This window comes from Desmodus rotundus, chromosome 3, assembly GCF_022682495.2.
Source record: "Desmodus rotundus isolate HL8 chromosome 3, HLdesRot8A.1, whole genome shotgun sequence".
Lineage (NCBI taxonomy): Eukaryota > Metazoa > Chordata > Mammalia > Chiroptera > Phyllostomidae > Desmodus > Desmodus rotundus.
In genome coordinates, this window is record NC_071389.1 from 95,504,263 (window position 1) to 95,524,196 (window position 19,934).

At 39.9% G+C, this 19,934-nt stretch overlaps 2 pseudogenes; both read right to left on the minus strand.

The window, feature by feature from the left end:
• Positions 1-1,296: 1,296 nt before the first annotated feature.
• On the minus strand, positions 1,297-12,226 carry LOC112297655 (ethanolaminephosphotransferase 1-like; annotated as a pseudogene).
• Positions 9,428-11,260, minus strand: LOC112297622 (eukaryotic translation initiation factor 4B pseudogene; annotated as a pseudogene).
• Positions 12,227-19,934: the final 7,708 nt, after the last annotated feature.

Here is a 19,934-nt window from a genome sequence, read left to right on the forward strand (position 1 = left end):
ACCATAAATTTACTCCTGACCCCTCATTTCTAATAACCTGGATGACAATGATTAGATTTTACAAACTTAAATATCAATTACATAGTTATTTTTACAAAGCAGGAGACTGAAATTCAACAAAGGAATTCCCTATAATTAACTTTTACAATAATTATATTCATAAATAATGGTTATGAATTTAAGTACATGTCAACACAGAGATGCCTATTTAATCCAAGTGCAACCCTCCCCATAAAAAGGGTTTAAGATACACTCTTTATTTGAGCAGAAACTTTATTTAGTGGAAAATACAAAAAAAAAAGTACCAGTAAGTAAATTGCACCAGCACCACCAAAGCAAATGGAGACAATGTGAAAAAGAAAGAAAAGAAAATATCCACATTAATGAAAAGGTGTGATCTATAAAACAACCAATATAAAGTCAAAAGGATTTTTGCGTTTGTCAGTAACTTCAAAAATTACTCCAAGCTATATCACAGGGAGTATGTACTCGGAAAGCCACGTATATCAAAAATGTTCTTTAAGTGGGGAGGCGGGCAAGTTTGGAGGTCAGAGAATTTTTCTCTATTTCTCCTCTTGTGTGAAATAAAAACACAAGGAGATAGAGGGGAAAGGAGAAAGGGAGGACCAACTGAATCAGAAAACCAATTTTGTAGTGAGGTTCATAGTAGTAATTTCATAGTGAGGTTCATGAGACTCCTAACTCCAAAGTAAATTTTTCTAAAAAGAAGTTTATCTGCATAAGACCAATACTGTCACATACATTCATATAATCATAGCTCACAGACACCAAATCTCAGCAACTTGCAGCTGAAGGGGGAAAATGCCACATGTAAATAATGAACCATGTGAATGGGTGAGCCACGATTATAGTCTACCAAGTGTCAATAGAATATTTTTCTTTAAAAGGTAATTAGAAACCATTTACCAGGATCTGTTGCATAACAAAGCCAGAATACTAGAGAATCTAAATATATATGTGAGCTCTCTTAGCACATAAGGACATAGATATTCCATGAGGAGGAGAAACCAATAGTTGGCAATTGTATCTTGCTCTGTAATCATTTGCCATCTCTTGCTGAAAGTGGTTTGCTCTTATCTTTTCCTTATATTAGATATGGGTTACTGATAGCTTCCATAGCTAAAGACCTACTACTGAGCACCAAATATAAACACACACTATGGTGTTCTGAATGTCATCGGTGTTCCCAAACCAACTTTGAAGTTTTAAAAATGAAAACAAAGCATGTTTAACTCTGTGTGAACCAAAACATTATGGTCTCATGAAGCTGAAATCACTAGGAATATTTTGCTGGTCTAATGTACATTATGCTTAACTAAAATTTCACACTGTTTTATAAAAATAAAATAGGCTGGGAAATAATAGATCCAAAATTCCACAAATTCAGATTATGTATATCATTCCTGCTGTCCAAGTATCATACACACAGAGTTCCTTATATCTGTTAAGCAGGTCAATTTAGTTCAATGGTCAATTTAGCTCAATGGATAAAATATTTGCAAGCATCTTCTTTACAGTACCCCTTTCAGTAGATTGCAGGCCAGCATTCTTTTTATCCATTCCTAGTCACTCCGAGTTTGATATTCCCAGTTAGAAGAGATAAATCTGAAATGACTGCTCAACTGTTTTACCACGTATCTCTCCAGCAGATGTGAGCCAGAGTGAGAGCAGTTGTTTATATGGACAGGAGGTGCTCTTACTGCAAGAAGCTATGCCCAAGTTTACCACCATGACAACAGAGAAGAGAGGAACAAGCAACCAACCTGAAGTTGGGCACTGGGTTCTTCTCATTTGATACATGATCAGCTGATGTGTGCTGTGGATTACTCAAAATTGTATCTCTAAAATACTTGAAGGTGACTGGAGGATCCATGCTGTAAAGAATATCAATAGCAAACATGGATAAACTAAGAGAACCAGAGCTTCACAGACTGAACTGTATTTCAAGGTGTTATTTGTATAGATTCTGAGACAGTTTAATAAACTTATTGGAAGAGTCACATAAAATGCACAACCAATAATCATTGCAGTGAGTGGATGTCTATAAAAGAAATTAAATAGTAAAGACAAGTTTGTAACAGGTCTTGACTCCCACAATTTCAATCACTATATAGATAAAAGAAATAGCCACCTGGCTGATGTCATATCCCCATGGCAGGAAAAGAATCCCTTGTTATACTTTTCCCAGTGGGACAGGTAGAAAGAAAACAAAACTACTCATAGCAGGAGATAGAGCACAAAAACACTGACACCAGATGATCCTTGTCCAAAGATGGAATATATACAGTAGTTAAAACAAAGTAAACACACAAGTAACTCTCCAGGCCACAGTCAAAAAGCTCCCCAAAGGAGTGCTGAAATTGGTTCTATTGGATTGCTTTTGAGTCACACCATCTAGCAGGGGTGTCCAACCTGCGGCCCAACACGAAATCGTAAATTTACTTAAAACATTATGAGATTTTTTTTGTGATTACATGTCACAATGTATTCAATGTGTGGCCCAAGACAACTCTTCTTCCAGTGTGGCCCAGAGATGCGAAAATGTTGGACACCCCTGGTAGAATATCGGTTATGAAGTTGAGATTACCTACTAGAATCTAAACGCATGCTTGTGACCTGGTGCTGAAACATAAAAGTCAGGATCAAAGTATGCCATAAGTAAGAAATTGGATATAACAAGCAGAAATATTTAGAGTCAACCAAGTAGGAAATCCTTTCACTATAGTGCTCCCAAATGGATGCGTGATCTACAGAGAGAGAGGATTACTATCCACAGAACTGCACTTGTACTTACCAAAGCCAGCCAGGTGCTCCCAGCTCAGATATTTGTAACCAGGCATGAGGACCTGAACACTGAGGGCCAGGGCCCACTCAGCAGCAACTCTTCCAGACAAAGTGGCACCACACTAATTGGGCAAGAATGAGAAGGTCTGGCAAAGCAACAGACACTTATTTTTAGACACTAGAATCACACTCAGCACAGCATAAAGTAATATTAGAAGCATCCATTAGGAATTAAGATCATCTGTAGAGACACTCAACCCTAGCTGCACAACTGCATAATAAAATCACTTAAGGAAGAAGTAAAATTATCTCTGTTTGCTGATGATATGATCTTATATGTATAAAACCATAATAATTCAAAAAAAACCTATTAGAATAAATGAATTCATCAACATAGCAAGATATAAAGTCAACACACAAAAATCAGTTGTATTTCTATACAATGACAATGAACAATCTGAAAAGAAAATTAAGAAAATAATTCCATTTACAATACTACTGATGAAGATCCCGGCCAGCGGGATCCATGTGTTGTGGCTGCAGTGGACAAATTCACACAGACTACAGAAATCCTGTGGAAAAAAAGGGACGTCATGGCCATTCTCTAAGTGAGAGAGAGGCCGAGAGGGCCAGAGAGAGCCCAAGAGCACCTGACCCCTGCCTGGACAGGCTTTTATTGCTTTTCTGGGCACATTACATCGAGGACGGTCCTCATTTACTAGGCACAGGTTCACTGTAGGTGATTACCTTTTACAGATAACAAAGGAAAGAATGTTGCTAATTACTTCAAAGAGAAGGATGTTACAGATCAAGGAGGAAAGTGGTTGAACTGGGTAGACTCCATACTTGGGAGGTTTAGCATGGACCTTAGGAAGTTAAAGATACGCAGTAAATATTTGCTGCCTCAATCCAGGGTGAGGGAGTTTTAGCAAAAGCAAGTCTCATAGCAGCCTAGGTACAATGCAGGCCTGATTCCCCACGGGAGAACCTGTCCATGGGTGTGGGTCCTGTGTTCTGGACCTCAATCCCCACTGGCTTTTCTGTGTGGGGGCTGGGCTACATTTCCCACATGTGGAACGGTTCCCTATATACTACCAAAACTATTTAGGAATTAACTAAGTATGTAGGAGACTTATACAATAAAAACTACAAAACTTTTTGAAAGTAAAGAGGACATAAATAAATGGGAATATATCTATGTTCATAAGTTGGAAGACAATATTTTAAGATAGCAATACTCTCCAAAGTGATCTACAGATTCAATGTAATCCTTATCAAAATCCCAGTGACATTTTTTTGGGTGTTTTTTTTTTTTTTTTTTTTTTTCAGAAACAGAAAAACCCATCCTAAAATTCTTATGGAATCTCAATGACCCCAAATAGCCAAAACAATCCTGGATAAAAGATACAAAGCTGGAAGACTCACACATTTTTATTTCAATACTTACTATAAAGCTACAGTAATCAAAAACAATGTGGTACTAGAATAAAGACAGACATACAGATCAATGGAATAGAATAGAGAGCCCAGAAATAAACTCTCATGTGTATGGTCAAATGATTTCTAACAAGTGTGCCAAGACTATTCAGTGTGGAAGGTATAGTCTTTTTAACAAATGGTACCTGGGAAAACTAAAGATTCAACTCTATTTTGCATGTGCAAAAGAATAGAGTTGAATCTTTACCTGGCACTATGTACAAAGATTAACTCAAAATGAATCAAAGACCAAGATGTAAGACTTAAAATTAATGAACTCTTAGAAGAAAAAACACAGAGTAAAAGTTTCATGGCATTACCTTTAGCAATGATTTATTGGATATGACACCAAAGGTATAAGGAACAAAAGGAAAGATACTCCAATTGGACTTTATGATACTTTTTAAATTTATACATCAGAAAACACTATCAATAGAATAAAAAAGGCAAGCCACAGAATGGAAGAAAATACATGTAAATTATATATCTGATAAGACACTAATAACTGGGACAAGGATCTTCTAAAACTCACCAACCAAAAATCAAACAATCCAATTCAAAAATGATCAAGAACTTAAATAGACATTTCTCCAAAGAAGATAAATTAATGGCCAATAAGCACATAAAAAGAATGCTCAGTGTCACTAAACATTACAGAAATTCAAAGCAGAACAAAGATGAGATAGCACCTCATACCAATTACAATAGCTACTATCAAAAAAACAAAAGATAAAATGTGTTGAAGAGGGTGGGGAGAAATTAGAACCCTTGTGCAGTGTTGATGGGAATGTAAAGCACTGTAAAAAATAGTGTGGAGCTTCCTCAAAAATAAAAAATAGAATTACCATATGATCTAGCAATTTCACTTTTGGGTACATACACAAAAGGACTGAAAGCAAGGTCTCAAGAAGATATTTGTACCCATGTAGCATTACTCACAGTGGCTAAAATGTGGAAGCAACCCAAGTACCCATGGACAGATGAGTGGGTAATAAAATGTGTTACATACACACAACAGAGTATCATTTAGTCTTAAAAAGGAAGGTCATTCTGACATATGCTACAACATGAATAAACCTTGAGTATAATATGCTATTGAAATAAGCCAGACAACAAAAATACAAGTACCGTCTTATACTTAGAGTAGTCAAAATCATATAGATAGAAAGTAGAATGATGATTTCCAGAGGCTAGGGGTAAGCAGGGTAGGAGTTAGTGTTTAATGGATATAGAGTGTCAGTTTTACAAGATGAAAAGAGTTCCGGAGAAAGATGGTGGTGATGGTTGCACAATATTATGAACTTATGTAATATCATTGAACTGTAGACTTAAAAATAGTAAAGACAGTAAATTTTATGTTATGTATATTTTACCACAGTAGAAAAAAAATGAAAAAAAATCTCTTGAGAGTTTTTAACCAGTCTGATGCCCAGGCTGCTCCTCTGACTCCTGGAGTGTGAGTCCAGGCAACTGTGTTTTTTTCAGCTCCTCTGGTAATCCAAGTGCAATGAGCTTGGAATCCCAGCACACTGAAGGTGAGGATTTGCCACTTGTCCCTTCTCAAGCCCTTCAGGAACAACACTGAGTGGAATGTCAGGTAGCATTACCTGCACATTAATAAAATATGACAACCTGTATTATTTAAATGGTTATTTCTCTGGTATCTTCTTTCTCTACCCCTTCCCATTTTGTTTCTTTCTCTCTTTCTCCTTCCTTTCTGCCAAGTATGTCTAACGAATCTGTGTAAGTTCTGTGTTTGAACTCTATCTCTCCATCAATTTGTCTTCTGAAGCAGAGACTGGTGACTTTCTACTTCCCAATTTATATTGTGTCTCAAGATCTAGTTCCAGTCCCTAACTCCCCACCACCTTTCCTTTGCCTTTCATTCTGGAGGAATGTAGCTGTGCCCTAAGTCACATGACTGTGAACCTGCCTTGACTTCCAGCATTCCTGAGATGGATATGCAGATCAAGTCCCTCTGGAATCCTCATTTTCTCATATTCATTGAATAGTGTGGGGTACTCAAGTCTTAGTAAGACATGTCAGTTGACTGAAGAGAAATGTCCTCCAAGAATAGCTGTGGAGTCAGCTGTTTACTTATTTGGGTGTTAAAGGCAGGGCACCTAGGAAGGTGAAAAGACGAAAGCTCCTTCTGTGCTTCAGGCCCCATATCAGGCCCTAGGAACCCAGTTATGAAAGGAAAAGCACCTGCCCTAAGGAAATCACAGCCTAAGGGGGAGGCAGATTATTGAACAGGTGATTAAAATACCTTTCGGTAAGTGCTGTGGTAGAGGTGAACATGGATTTTATGGAAACTAAAAGAAGGGAACCAAAACCACCTGGAAGAGGTGGCAGACGAGTCAAAGAAGGCTTCTTGTAGGAGGCACCATCAGGAATGAGTTTTATTTTTAACTTAAAAAATGCATAGGTAACAGGCTCATTGTAGAAAGTTAGAGTGAATTAAGAAAGGACACTGAAGATAAACATAAATACCTTTTTAAAAGTCTCCTAACATGTGCCAAGTTGGAGAGAGTTATGAGACCAATTGTGTAATCAGGGTACAAGGGTACAAGGGTACACGGTGCTATCCTGGGATGTCATACTTGATGACAAGAGCCTGAAAATGCTGACTTAGGTCTATGCTGAAATCAATGTTCTGCACAGAAGCAGGACCCCTGGAAGGTAAGAGGGGGAGGGCCTGGATCCCAGGACATGGTTTTAGAGGAGCCCCCCTCTATCCTCTAATTGTTGGTAACAAATGTTACCCAGCCAGTAAAATCCTTCAGGGATTCTGTGCCTTGGGTCTTATTTTATTTTTTATTGCATATATCACATAAGCACTAAATGTGTGTCCCCAACTACCTGACAGGTACAAAATGCAAAAAGGAATATAGATCAGGTGTTTCTCCAAGGAGCTACCAATTTTGCTAGTAACATATAAAATGAATACTGTATGTTTCCGAAGACAGTAATAATTGCTGACTATGAAATCTCAGTGCCTAGCAGGTCAGCCACGGCCTAGGCATTTAAAATAATGATGAATTGAATAAATATATGATGCAAATGGAAAACACTGAATCAGTTTACATGGATCCTACCCAATTGTATGATAGACCATGAGGACAATAGCACCTTTCTTTTGTTGCTAATTTTATTTATTTATATTATAGTAGTTGATATACTACCATGGTTACTTTTTAAAAATAATTTAATCTCTATTGTTTTACTTCCATGGTTTCTAATTCAAAAGACACAAAATATGATATATGACATTTAAAAGTCTCTTTCCTGGTTGTATAACTGTGCAGCATGGGGTTCAGCCACTTGTTACCTTGATGCGTGACCCAAAGATTTGTGTTAAAGAAAACAGGTTTCTATTAGCTGCTTTCCAATTTGGGGGGTGCTGAATGAATTCCTGCTCTGAGTCCTTCTCTCCCAGAAAAACCAGAACTTCTCTTGCTCTCCAAAATATTGCAAGCCAAAACCACGCCCAGAAGTGCCCCATTTCCTTATCTGTCCTTAAGCCAGCCACACAAACAGCTCTCCATCCTCTCTGGAAAGTGTACTCATGGGTTTTAGACTTGCCATCTTCTTGCAGCAGCTCTCTCTTTCAGGATCTGGGGGTGCACTGCCCCCAGTCTCCAAGAAGCAGTCCAGGACCCATGTGCTGTACTGCACTGGATCATAGTGTCTCACAGGCTGGAGCCCAGGGTGGCACAAACCCCAATGTGGGATCCTGCCTCCAGGAGTGGGCTTCCAACCATGCAGAGCCTAAGACTCCGATGGGCCCAGCAACTGCCTGGTCCCACGAGTGGTCCCATCTGTGCAGGGAACAAGGGCCATAGACCCAGAGTGTCCAAGCACACCTGCATCCAGAAGTCCCAAGCCAAGCTCCACAAGTCAAGAGCCAAAAATTAGCCAAGAGCCTGAACCAAGTGCCAAAAGCCAAAGAGCTTCTTCCTACCTCCTGTATAAAAAGTCCTCTGGACTGGAATCCCCTGCACTCTGGAAGCCAGTGGGAGTGTCCTGTTTTTTAACCAATGGTCATGCTTGTCTTTGCCTCAGTGTCTGAGAGTGGCAGAAGCCTCCAGTCACCCTGGGTGGGGCATCCAGCCCCCACAGCTCAGCTGGCCTGTGTTTTGAGCTAGTAGCCCCAAGACTGTGGGCTATTAAGCCCCAGCTGTGGTTTTAATCCTAGGAGCCCTCTGCCCCTCTACCCATTAATTGCATTGTGTTTATACTAGCCTCTTGCCTCAGGCAGTTCTGGCTTTAGGCAGCCCCTGCCTTTGCAGGAGGCAGACTGTTTAAATCTGTTCCCTGCGCATCCTTTCTGCCCCCTGCCTTTTCTGGCAATAGAGCAGCCTAGTGCCAGATTTGTGGTTCTCCTGCCCAAATTAGGGTTCCTTGCTTTTCAGCAATCTCTGCTCCAACCTACCTCATTACAGTTGCACATCTGCCAATATATAAAAACATTTAAAGTGTACACTTTGAAATTATTTCTCAGTGAAGTTGCTAGAAAAGGAAAATCCTTCCCCCCATCCTCCCACGCTTGTGCCTTGGTCACTCTGTCTGTTCTCCCAGAGGCAACCCTATGACCTTTCTTCTTCCCAAGTGATATAAGTGTAGGTATGGATAGATAGATACAGATAGATATAGATAGAGGCACAGATATAGGCATAGAGATAGAGATAGAGATAGAGGAGATATATTTTTCCTTCACTCTCTTTTAATATAAAATCCTAGGGCAGAGTACCAAAAGAGTTAGGGGTCATAGCCTATAGAGGGATGGAGTCCACCTCCCAGGACAGCAGATGTAAAAACCCCTTGTGCTCACAAGTTGGAGGCGCAGGCAGGTGGCAGAGCAGTGAGTGGAGCTGGGCTGGTTTTGGATTAAGGGTGGGAAATGCCACAAATCAGAAACTGTAAGGAAGCCCAGGGCTTATTTTTGACACACAGGATCTCTGGTCTATTGTACCATAAAAGGTGACCAGTATATCCCAGTTTGCCTAGGACTTTCCTTGTTTTAACACAGAAAGTCCCAAGTCCTGGAAAGTCCCTCAGTTCCAGAATCATTAAATCCTCTTGGTAAGTTGACCCATTTCTTTTCTTTCCCCCTCTGGAGATGGTGAATTTTATTTTGTCTTATCTAGACAGAAGTTGATTTGCTCTCAGATGTTCCAGGGTGGAGAGAGACTAAGAGAAAACACAGGGTATGGAGGTCTATTTGGTATAATCTTCTCTCTATTTCAACTTCCCCATTAATGGAGAGAGCACCATGCTTACATGCAGAACTGAAACTTGGGGGCCGGATTTTCTTTAGGTTTGTTTGGCTCAGGTACAGATGAAGAGTCTTGATCTTTTTTGTCATATTTTCTATCTGACTCCTTCCAATGGTCATTGTTCCCTGTATCTCCTGAGCCCTGACTGGAGTTTGCACTTGGGCCTTGAGAGACATTTACTCCATCCACTTTATTTTCAACTTTTCTTGCTCAAGGTCCTTCCTAGATGGTCGAGCTGGAACTACTACCCCCCACCCTGACCCCACACCTTATAGAGGATTGCTGCTCTGGCTGAGCTGTGAGACGAAGCAGGATGGTGAGAACACCACCCAAGCATTCTTGTTTGGTGGAGGGGCTAAAATTAGAGGCTGTTCAGGTTTGGAAGGCTTCGAAGTTGGAATGACAGTGTTCCTCCTTAATGAGTGTTTCATCTTCCAGAGACTTCTTGCTTTCTCTCCTTCCTGCTTTTCTGCTGAATATGGCTGAGGTCCCTGTCTCTGATGACTCACTTCCTGTGTTCTATCATCCAGTTCCTGAGTTTCTTCACTTTGCCAGCTTGGGTGTCTCTCTGAGGATGACATTCTAGTTTTGACTCATCCAGTTGATGCTGCAGTTTCTCTTGTTCCTTCTGTAGCTTCTCTTCTACTCCTCACTCTTCAGCAGCTATGTCAACAGGCTTTGCCCCTCCATAGAGAGAGAGGCTGATTGAACAGATTGTGAGGGGCTAGCAAAGGAATCACCTTCCTTAGGAGTGTTCTGAGGCTTTAGATTTAGTTTGGGTCTTTGGGATAAACCTGTATCATTCCTATAATCATCTCTGGAACTCCATCTCTCCCATCATCTTGTTTGTTACATCTGTCTTTATAGTGTGCCCTCTCCTCTGTAGTCATCACCCCCACAGTACCCACTTCCAAATGCTCTTCTGCCACCATCTGTCCTGGAATCATAGCCTCTGTTATAGTCTCTGCTGCCTCAGTCATTATAGTGATCCCCCCTGTCAGCCCTTGTCCCAGTGTGAGCCATCATGGTACCTATCTCAATACACACCATGATATGGGTCTGGATCATAGTGACCTCAAAACTTGTCTCCAAAACTATCTTCCTCTCTTCTGGGCAAGTAGTCCAAAAACTGTCTGTGGCGGGACGGGCCCTCCAGTCTGTATTTGTTTCCTCAGAGTCCCAATTTCTATCTCAACGATCATTCCTGTCTTTGATCAGTGATGTCCACTCCAAATTCTCCTGTTACCTAAAGACGTTACAGAACAGACCCAGGGGGCGGCAAATGATCTACTAATACCGAATCGACCCACTCTTATGCTCCGGGGGTCCCCCACTATATACTAGGTTCACCTTGCCCACCGCCAAGGAAAGAAGTCTCTCAATACCAGAGATTGGTGAAAAGGAAAGGAATTATTTACTTAAAGATTTATACAAACTTAAGAGTAATAACTTAATGTCTTCATTGAGATCCCAAAGTCCTTTAGAATACCCAGAAACGCACAGTCCTTCCTTACCTCTCTGCTCAGGCCGGGGTACTGAATCTCAGACAAAGAAATAGAAGTCCGTAGTTCTTCTCTGCCAAAGCTGATGGTTCCCAAAAGACTCCTGGTTCTTCTCTGCCCAAGCCACGTGGTCCCAAAAAGACACTGCATGGCTGCTGTGCCTGGGTTTAAATCCCAGAGCCAATCTTCATCTGCCATACCATCTCCGACTCCTACAATTGGCCACAGCTGCCAGCATTCTTGTATTCTTCCAGCCTTTCTGGGCTGCCATAGTAAGTCCGAGCAGGTGTGGCCCTGTGGTGTGGAGCCAATCATCTCCAAGCTCTTATGCAGGCACTGTAACCAGGGGCAGTTGTATCCCAGTTACATCATGGATTGAAATCACTCCCATCTCCCTGGCTCAAAGCATGGCCACAGCTATTTAACATATCCATGAAACCAGTTAAAGGTTATAGATATGTTAAACGACCATGCCAGAGGTTTAGCATTAAATGAAATGAAGGGAACAAATGCATTTAAAACATTAATCATAATTATTAATAGCCTCTGACTGATAACTTCAATATCTCAATCTCCTGTGAATCTGATCTATTTCCATTTTATTTTTCTGAATTTCTGTCACTTGGTTCTATTTATTGACATGACTTGCAGACTTTTCTTCAAGTATTAGACAATGTGTATAAATAATTGTAGGAGCTCTACAAGATGTTTTCCTTCTCTAGAGATAATTTAATTTTCTTCTGGCAGAAAGAGTAGGGTCAGATAGCCCTGGTCCAATTAAGGAATGTAGTATTTTGTGGTTTTAGGTTTTACAAACCTAATTTATTTCCACTTTGTCCTTAGTCCTATCTGAAATCTGCCTGGATTCTCTACTGAAGACCTGGAGGTATTTTTCAGAGATCTGACTGCTTGCTGGGCCCTGACGTCCAATTTTGGACTCCTCAACACAATGAGACTGTTTCACTTTTTAGCCTCTGAGCTGCTTCTTTCTGTTTGGACTGTTGATCTCTTACCTTCATGCCAGGGAATCAGCACATGCATTGATGGAAAAGGTGAGGTGGAATATCAACTCACTTTTCAACATCTCTCTTTTCTCTGAGATCTGAGTCGTTCCACTCCTGCCATTTATTTTTCATTTTTCTTAACCCTTAAAGGAGGGCATTTTTTTTTCATTGCTTCTACAGAGATTGGAAGGGAGAGCAGAAGGGAGAGAGAGAAAAATCAATGCAATGTATCAACTGGTTGCCTTCCTATATAACTGGACCAGGGGTCATATGTTCCCAGACTGGGGATTGAATCCACAACCCAGGCATGTGCCCTGATCGAGAATTGAACCTACCCCCTTTTGGCTATAGGACGATACTCCATCTGAGTCACACTGGTGAGGGCCCAATCCTGGCTTTCTTTGCTAGCCATGAACTCCACATTTTGTTTTAATACTCCTGTGAGTCTCTAAGCTGCTACTTTCTACTTGGCCTCTAGGTCCTGCACTTTCTGCTTATAATTCAACAAATGTCTCAAGGGGGGAAATGATGGAGAGTGTTACCCTGATCTGACTTTTCTTTCTTGCATTTTCTTTCTGTCCCATTTTTAGCCCCTCAAGTCCTGGATGACTTGGTTGCTTTCTGATACCATCAAATATTTGTTTATTTTTAATCTGACTTTTCAGTCATTCTCAGTGAGATATTTGGTATAAAGTCAGCTTTGATGCTAGAGCTGAAACCAGTTGCCCAAATATTGACAGCTAAGATACAGTCTTCAGTCTGGCCCCCTTATAAAATTATGTGTTGTGTGTGGATTTGATTCTCCCACTACTTTTCTTTATTTGAACCACATGGAACACCTGCTCTCGGAGAATGTGTCTTCTGCTTTTTGTTTGTCAGGAAGAATCTTTTATACATAAATATGCAGCTTATTTTTCTTCTGTTGCCTGTGATAATTCAAATAGAATACTTGGTGCTAAGTTGATAGACACAAATACAAGCTTGGGCCTGAAATGCCAAAGAAATAATCCTACGCTTATATTTAATTAAAAAATTATCATCCAAATTAAAACACAAAATTAAAAAATATCTTATTCTATACTTGCTGACCTAAGAGCATATTGGCAGTTCCCATGTAAGAAATAATTTTGTCTATGGTTAGTGGTATAAAGTGATACTTTTCATTTGTCTTTACTTATTGCTTCTTGGCAGTTTAGAATTTTTTAATTGTAAAATTGTGTAAATATTCTCTACAGAGAAAAGAGGCATAATATTATAGAAAAATGGAACTGAAGTGACCAAAGGGAGTCCCTGGTGCAAATGATCCAAGAAAGTACCTGGTGCAAGTGACCACTAAAAGCTGCTGGAGAGAATGGCCTCAGAGAGTTCCTGGAACAAGTGACAAAAGAGTGACGATGCAAGTGACCAGGGAAGACACTATGAGATGCATAGAGATGCATATTGTCCCAGAGGACACAGCAATTTGGAGTTCCAAAATTAGTACTAATTAGTGCCTCCATTGGAAGAATTGCTGGAAAGCTGAAACTACCCCGACAGAAAATGTAAGCAATGAAGCCCTTGAGTAAGAAGTTTCCAGAGCAGAAGTATTTGTGCAGTTAGGGAGTGTGTCATTCAGAGGTACTGAGCTCTAGCACCTGGCTGCTGTCTTATTTTTGGCAAATCCATGGGAGTTGATTATAAGGAAACAAGGTTGAAGAAAAGGCACTGTTATTTCTCAGCATAATGCAAAGTCCTGATATCATTATAAAATAGTATTCTTGCAAGTTATAAAGCAGTTAGAAAAATCCTTTCTCTACTGAAGAGTTTAGCCTTTGAAAATCTCTGACAGGAAGTTCTTTTTTTGGAGAAAGAGCATGTACAACTGGACCTGTACACATGCACACAAGCACATGTAAATTTGCATGCATGTGTGTGCAGTGATTTTCTTCCGTGTTTGTGTGTACATTTCTACAAATTCTAATTTTGGAGAGAATCAGAATGCATCACCCATTTCTGTCCAGAACTGAACTGGACAGTGTAAATGCAGTAGTTGGTTATTATCAGTTACTGTCCTGGTGAAGCCTCAGGCATTTCTCTAGACTCAATCTTCAGATAAGGGAATCAATACTCACGACGGATGTGTAGATTGAATGATTGATCCAAAGTCTTTTCTCCCTGGTGGTAGTAATACACGCCTATACTGTAGCCATGCCTTCTGGTGTGTGGACTGTGTTTCCCTCCATTTTCACTCTGACCTTGGTTGTGTGGCACACTTTGGCTACAAGAATGTTAGCAGATATATAACAACAGAGGTTTGGAATATGTATGTGTGGTGGGGCTTGTCCTTTTGCATTTTCATTATTGCCAGGAGAACTGCCTTAAGTAGCCCATTCTTCCACAGAAGATGAGAGATCAGTGGAGGAGACCTGGACCCACCTCAGTTTGGAGCTTAAGCCCCAGCTAACATGCAAATGCATGAGGAAGAATAAGTGACTATTGTTGAGGCACTGTGTTTTAGGGTTGTTAGTAATGCAGAATTATTGGGACAATAGCTGACCAACAAAATGCAGGGGCAGTGAGTCCTGGGCTAAGACCAATTCCTGTCGATAGGAAGGGGGAAAAAGAGAGACTAGGGATATCCAAGATAGAGGAGAATGAGGGCAGGAGAGCAGGGTTATGGACAGAGGTATGCATGGAAGAGACTCCTATGGTGGATTTATCTTTGAGGGTTCTTTCCTCTTTAATTATCCCAACCTTTTGGTAAAGTTTGATCTGCACATGCAGTCTTATGTGGTGTGCATAGAGAATGAAATCTGAACTGGAACCCGTGGGAACCATAGGGCAGTCTCCCAGCAGGGGCTGTGTCCAGGAGTTTCAGGCACTGACTACAGTGAAGTTGCCGTGACTCACAGTCAAGCTGCAAGCAACTGAGATGATGCTGTAATATCCATGACGAATTCTCTAGTACACCATAATGGAACATTTAAGATCTTTAAACTAAGGGATGCATAGCACTGGTAGTGGACACTCAAGTGACACTTCAAGGGGAAGGCTCTCTGGTATAAACTAGGCACATGTAAATAAATTGTAGGTCGACTGAAGAATCATGAATTTCACAGAATCCACAATATAACAAACATATCAACTCTACACTGCCACACTCTTCAAATTTTAGTGCATAAGAATATCCTAGGGAGTTTGTTTAAAATGGAGATTCTTGGGCCACATTCTTGTCTGGTTAGGTCCTTCCAAATCCATTCTTAGAGATACATTGATAAACTGCTTCCTCAGTACAGCTGGGACAGCCCCTAGTCTTTAGGCGAGGTCTTGCAGCTCCCAAGCCCCTTTTACAGAGGCCCTAAGTGTAATCATCCTTTTAAAGGTTGACACCAGAAGATCAGGCTTGTTATACACTCTGCATTCCCTAACCAGAACCTCCTGAATTTCTCTTCCCGCTTGTCATCTAACCCACACCAAGCAAACTCTAATGCTTAAGAAAGGTGCATCCCAAAACTTATGTATGTGCCATGTGTTAACATCAAACCAAGTCACACTTAATTTTGTCTTGTCATGTAACCAGCTAAAAAATCTGTGAAATTTCAGTTTTTAAACAAATAAAATATATCCTCTTGTGTTTTTCAGGGCAAGGTGAAAGTGAGAAGTTATATATATATATGAACATATATACATATATATATTTGTTGTTGTTGTTTGCTTTGTTTTAAGGTAAGGTTTATGTGTAGTAAAATTCACCCTTTTTAGATGTATAGCTCTATGTGTTTTGACAAACTTACATACTTGCAGAACTACCACTACAAAAAAGATTTGGAATATTTTCATCACCCTAAAAAAGTTCCTTGTGCTTTTCTGTAGTCAATCTCACCCCTTTTGTCATTAGAGTTTTGCCTTTTCCTGGTTATCATATTTGGAATCATACAGTATGTAACTCTTTGTTTCTCACTCTTTTCACTCAGTGCAGTGCATCTGAAATACATCCACGCCATTCATCTATCACAGCTCGTTCCTTTTGATTCCTGAGTAGTATTCAATCATGTGGATGGACTGCAATTTATCCATTCACTAGTTGATAGATATTTTCAGTGTTTCCAGTTTGGGCAATTATGAATAAAGCTGCTATAAAGATTTGCATATAGGTCTTTGTGTGGGCATGTTTTCATTTCTCCTGGGTAAAAACCTAGGAGTGGGATTGGGAGGTTATATGGTAAATGTACATCTAATTGTATAAAAAACTGCCAAACTTTGCAAAATAGTTTTACCATTTTGTGTTCAGACCCCAGCAATGAATGAGACTTCCAGTTGTTCTCCAGCATTTGATATTGTCTTTTCTTTTCTTTTTTAAAAAAGATTTTATTTATTTATTTTTAAAGAGAGAGGCAGGGAGGGAGAAAGAAAGAGGAACATTGATGTGAGGGAGAAACATCAGTCAGTTGCCCTTCATATGCCCCCAACCAGGCATCTGACCTGCAATCCAGGCAGTGCCCTGACTGGGAATCAAACTGGTGACCCTTTGCTTTGCAGGACTACAGTCAACCAACTGAGCGATGCTGGTCCAGGCTATCTTTTCCTATTTTTAAAAAACAGCTTTTCTGATAGATATGATGAAGTGGTATCTCATTCTGTGTATTGCTTTGAAGCAATCGCTCATGCTAGATGTAGGCATAGATATAACTGATTACTCTCAAAGCACTTATAGTAGATTATATTTTTCTCCCAAATCCTGTGTTCATGTTTTTTGTCATGTGACTTTACAGTTTCTCCCATTAAAGGCGGGCATATTTTCCTGCCTCATTGATGTTGGGCCTGGACATATGCCTTGCCTTAGCCAATGGAATGTGGATGGAGTAATGGTACCCTAGCCTCTAGAGGTCCTGTAAGTTTCGACTCTCCTTTCTCATGTTTCTTCCATTGTCATAAGGAAAATGAGTTTTGGCTAGATCAGTCAACCCCCAGGTAAAGGGTGTGAGAGTTTATTTTTTTTGCTTTAAGCCACTGCATTTTGAGCTGATTCCTTACACAGCATCATTATGGCAATAGTCAACTGATACTGCTTATTTCACTGTGTGGCAAACTCTGTTAGGTGCTTACCCATACAAATTCTTTCCTTCATAAATGCTTTGAATAGAGATTTCACAAAAGAAGATAATGTATTTCATAAGCACATTAAAAGATACTCCAAATCATTAGTCATCCGAAAAATGTAAACCCAAACCGTAATTAAATACCCACAACTGCATACCTACTATAGTAAAAATTAAGACTAATGATATCAAATGTTAATGAGGATATGGGACAACTGGAACTGTCATATACTATGAGTGAGGTGTAAAGTAGAACCACTTTGGAACACTCTTCAGCTTCTTGGACCCTTGTTATTTACAACCAAGTATAATCTCAACAGATTTGAACTTTCTCTGTTAATGAACTGAGTCCATGATACTAAATCTCCAACCTGTTTTCCTGACCTCCTGGACCATGCTCAGTTTTAGAATCTTAATTGTTCTGGTCAGCCCTGGCTCAGGCACCTAAATGCCAACTTCTTTTTGTAGATCAGATCAGACTTACTGATCAAGCTATCAGGCCAGTCCCAACTTTTCTTACACTTCTCTGAAGTACTCAGACTGATTCCGGAGTTCCCAAGCAGTCACCGTTGACTCTCCATGCTGTACTAAAACTCTCAGACTCTCTTTTCCTTCCTTCAAGTTATTTTTCTACTCATCTAACTACTACTTAGGACTTTTTTCTTTTTCCAAATTGGAAATATTTGCATTTTTTCCCCGAGAACTAGTAAAGCTTGTCTTCTTACTGGCATTTTGTACCACTGTGTTCTCATGGCTATGACTTTTTTCATCATAGCACATTGTGTACATAACATAAGTATGTATGTTAGTATTAAAGTAGTGTCTGTCTCCCTAACTAGTGAGCTGTTAAACTTCAGAAGGACAGGAACTGTGCCTCTTTTGTTCACATCTTTATTCCCATTACATGTAGGCAGCCACGTGATACTCTCTGAATGGTAATGAATAAATGAACAAAAGCTTCCACATCATTTAAAGGTGGCAAGCAGACTCCTAATTTATTAACACAGATTATTGTTCTGCCATGACATTTTTTTGAAAAAGTTACAAAGCCATGAAGACTAGGTTCACTAAAACACCTACACCAGCTATGTAATTTCAAATGGACAATTACAAGAAGTCAACAATCATTTTTCATCTCATGTTAATTTTCTGGCACCTTTCTTGGTATTACTTATTAAATTTCTCACCTAGTCAGGACAGCTTATCTCCTGTTTTGTTGAGTAAACAATGGTCAATTTTAAAAGAAAAAAAGGGGTCATCAGGATAGAGGGTATTATGCTAAGTGAAGTATAATGCTAAGTGAAGTAAGTCAGTCTGAGAAAGGCAAATACCATATGATTTCACTTATATGTGAAATCCAAAGAACAATATAAATGAAAAAACAAAACAGAAACAGACTCATAGATACAAAGAACAAACTGATAGTTGCCAGCTGGGAGAGGTGTTAGGGGACTGGATGGAAACGGTGAAGGAATTGAGAAGTACAGGTTGGTAGTTATAAAATAGTCCAGGTATGTTAAGTACAGCATAGGGAATATAGTCAATAATATTGTAATAACTATGTATGGTGCCAGGTGGGTACTGAAAATATTGGGGGGAAGGGGAACATTTTGTAAAGTGTATGACTATCTAACCATTATGCTGTACATCTAAAACGAGTGCAAAATAATATTGAATGTAAACTGTAATTGAAAAAATGTTTTTAAATTTTTAAAAAGGGTGGTCAGGAGAGACTTCAGTGGGAAAGTAACAGAACCTTGAAGTTATTGAGGGAACAGCCTTGTGAGGATCTGTCTAGGTGTTTGTTACTGGCTGATTTGTGCCTCCCTTACTTCCAAATTCATATGAAGTCCTTCCTCCCCACCCCCACTTCGGATTGTAACCATACTGGTGATGAGGCCTTTACAAAAGTGATTAAGTTAAAATGAAACCTAGTAAGTGTGTGCTGCCTATTGATAGTAAGACGACCAGTGAAAAATGTTTTATACAGGTAAGATTGGGTTACTGGGTTAAATAAGATGAAGACTGAGAATTGTCCTTTGAATTATCAGTGGTGACCTCAGCAAGAGCCGTTTGGTGGAGTTATTGGCACAAAAGCCTGACTAGTGTGTTTGAGAAGACTTGAAGACACATTTTTTAGAACACTAAATTTTGCTGCACTTGTAGGAGCAAGAAAATACGGTGCAAGATAGATTAGGAAGTGGGGCTTTTCACGTTTTTGCTTTCTGACGTTAACAACAGCATGTTTTTGTCAATATCTTAAAAAGAATCTTCACAGAGTTTTGATGGGCAATAGCCTCCCAAGCACTCTCCTCATCTTTGATGCTATTCTTTTGAATACATAGCTGACGGATGCATCTTCATAAACCACAATTTTCATCCTTTCACTCCTTTGCTCAAAAATCTTCAGGGTGTCCTTAACTGCTGAATGAAGTTTCAACTCCTTAGCTGAACATTCAAACCTTCTCCAGTTCTGCCTTTGGCAGTTTTAGCTCCTTCTTCTCTAAAAGCCCTGTAGGGAGGTACAAAGTATGCCACATCAGGGTCAGAAGGCTTAAAGTAACAGTTCTGCAAATAAGTAGCTCTGAGACATTAGACGACTAGCTTCAGTGCACCGCGCCTGGGCAGGTTCCGCTTTATAACGAGGAAGGGGCGTGTCAAGTAGACTAGATCACCTGTTAAGAGTACTGGCATCTCCTTACCGCTCAGTACCTTAGGGGCCACACGTAGTATTGGTTCCTGAATCTGCCTCATCCCCCCCACTTCTAACCACATGGCTTGAGAAATCAC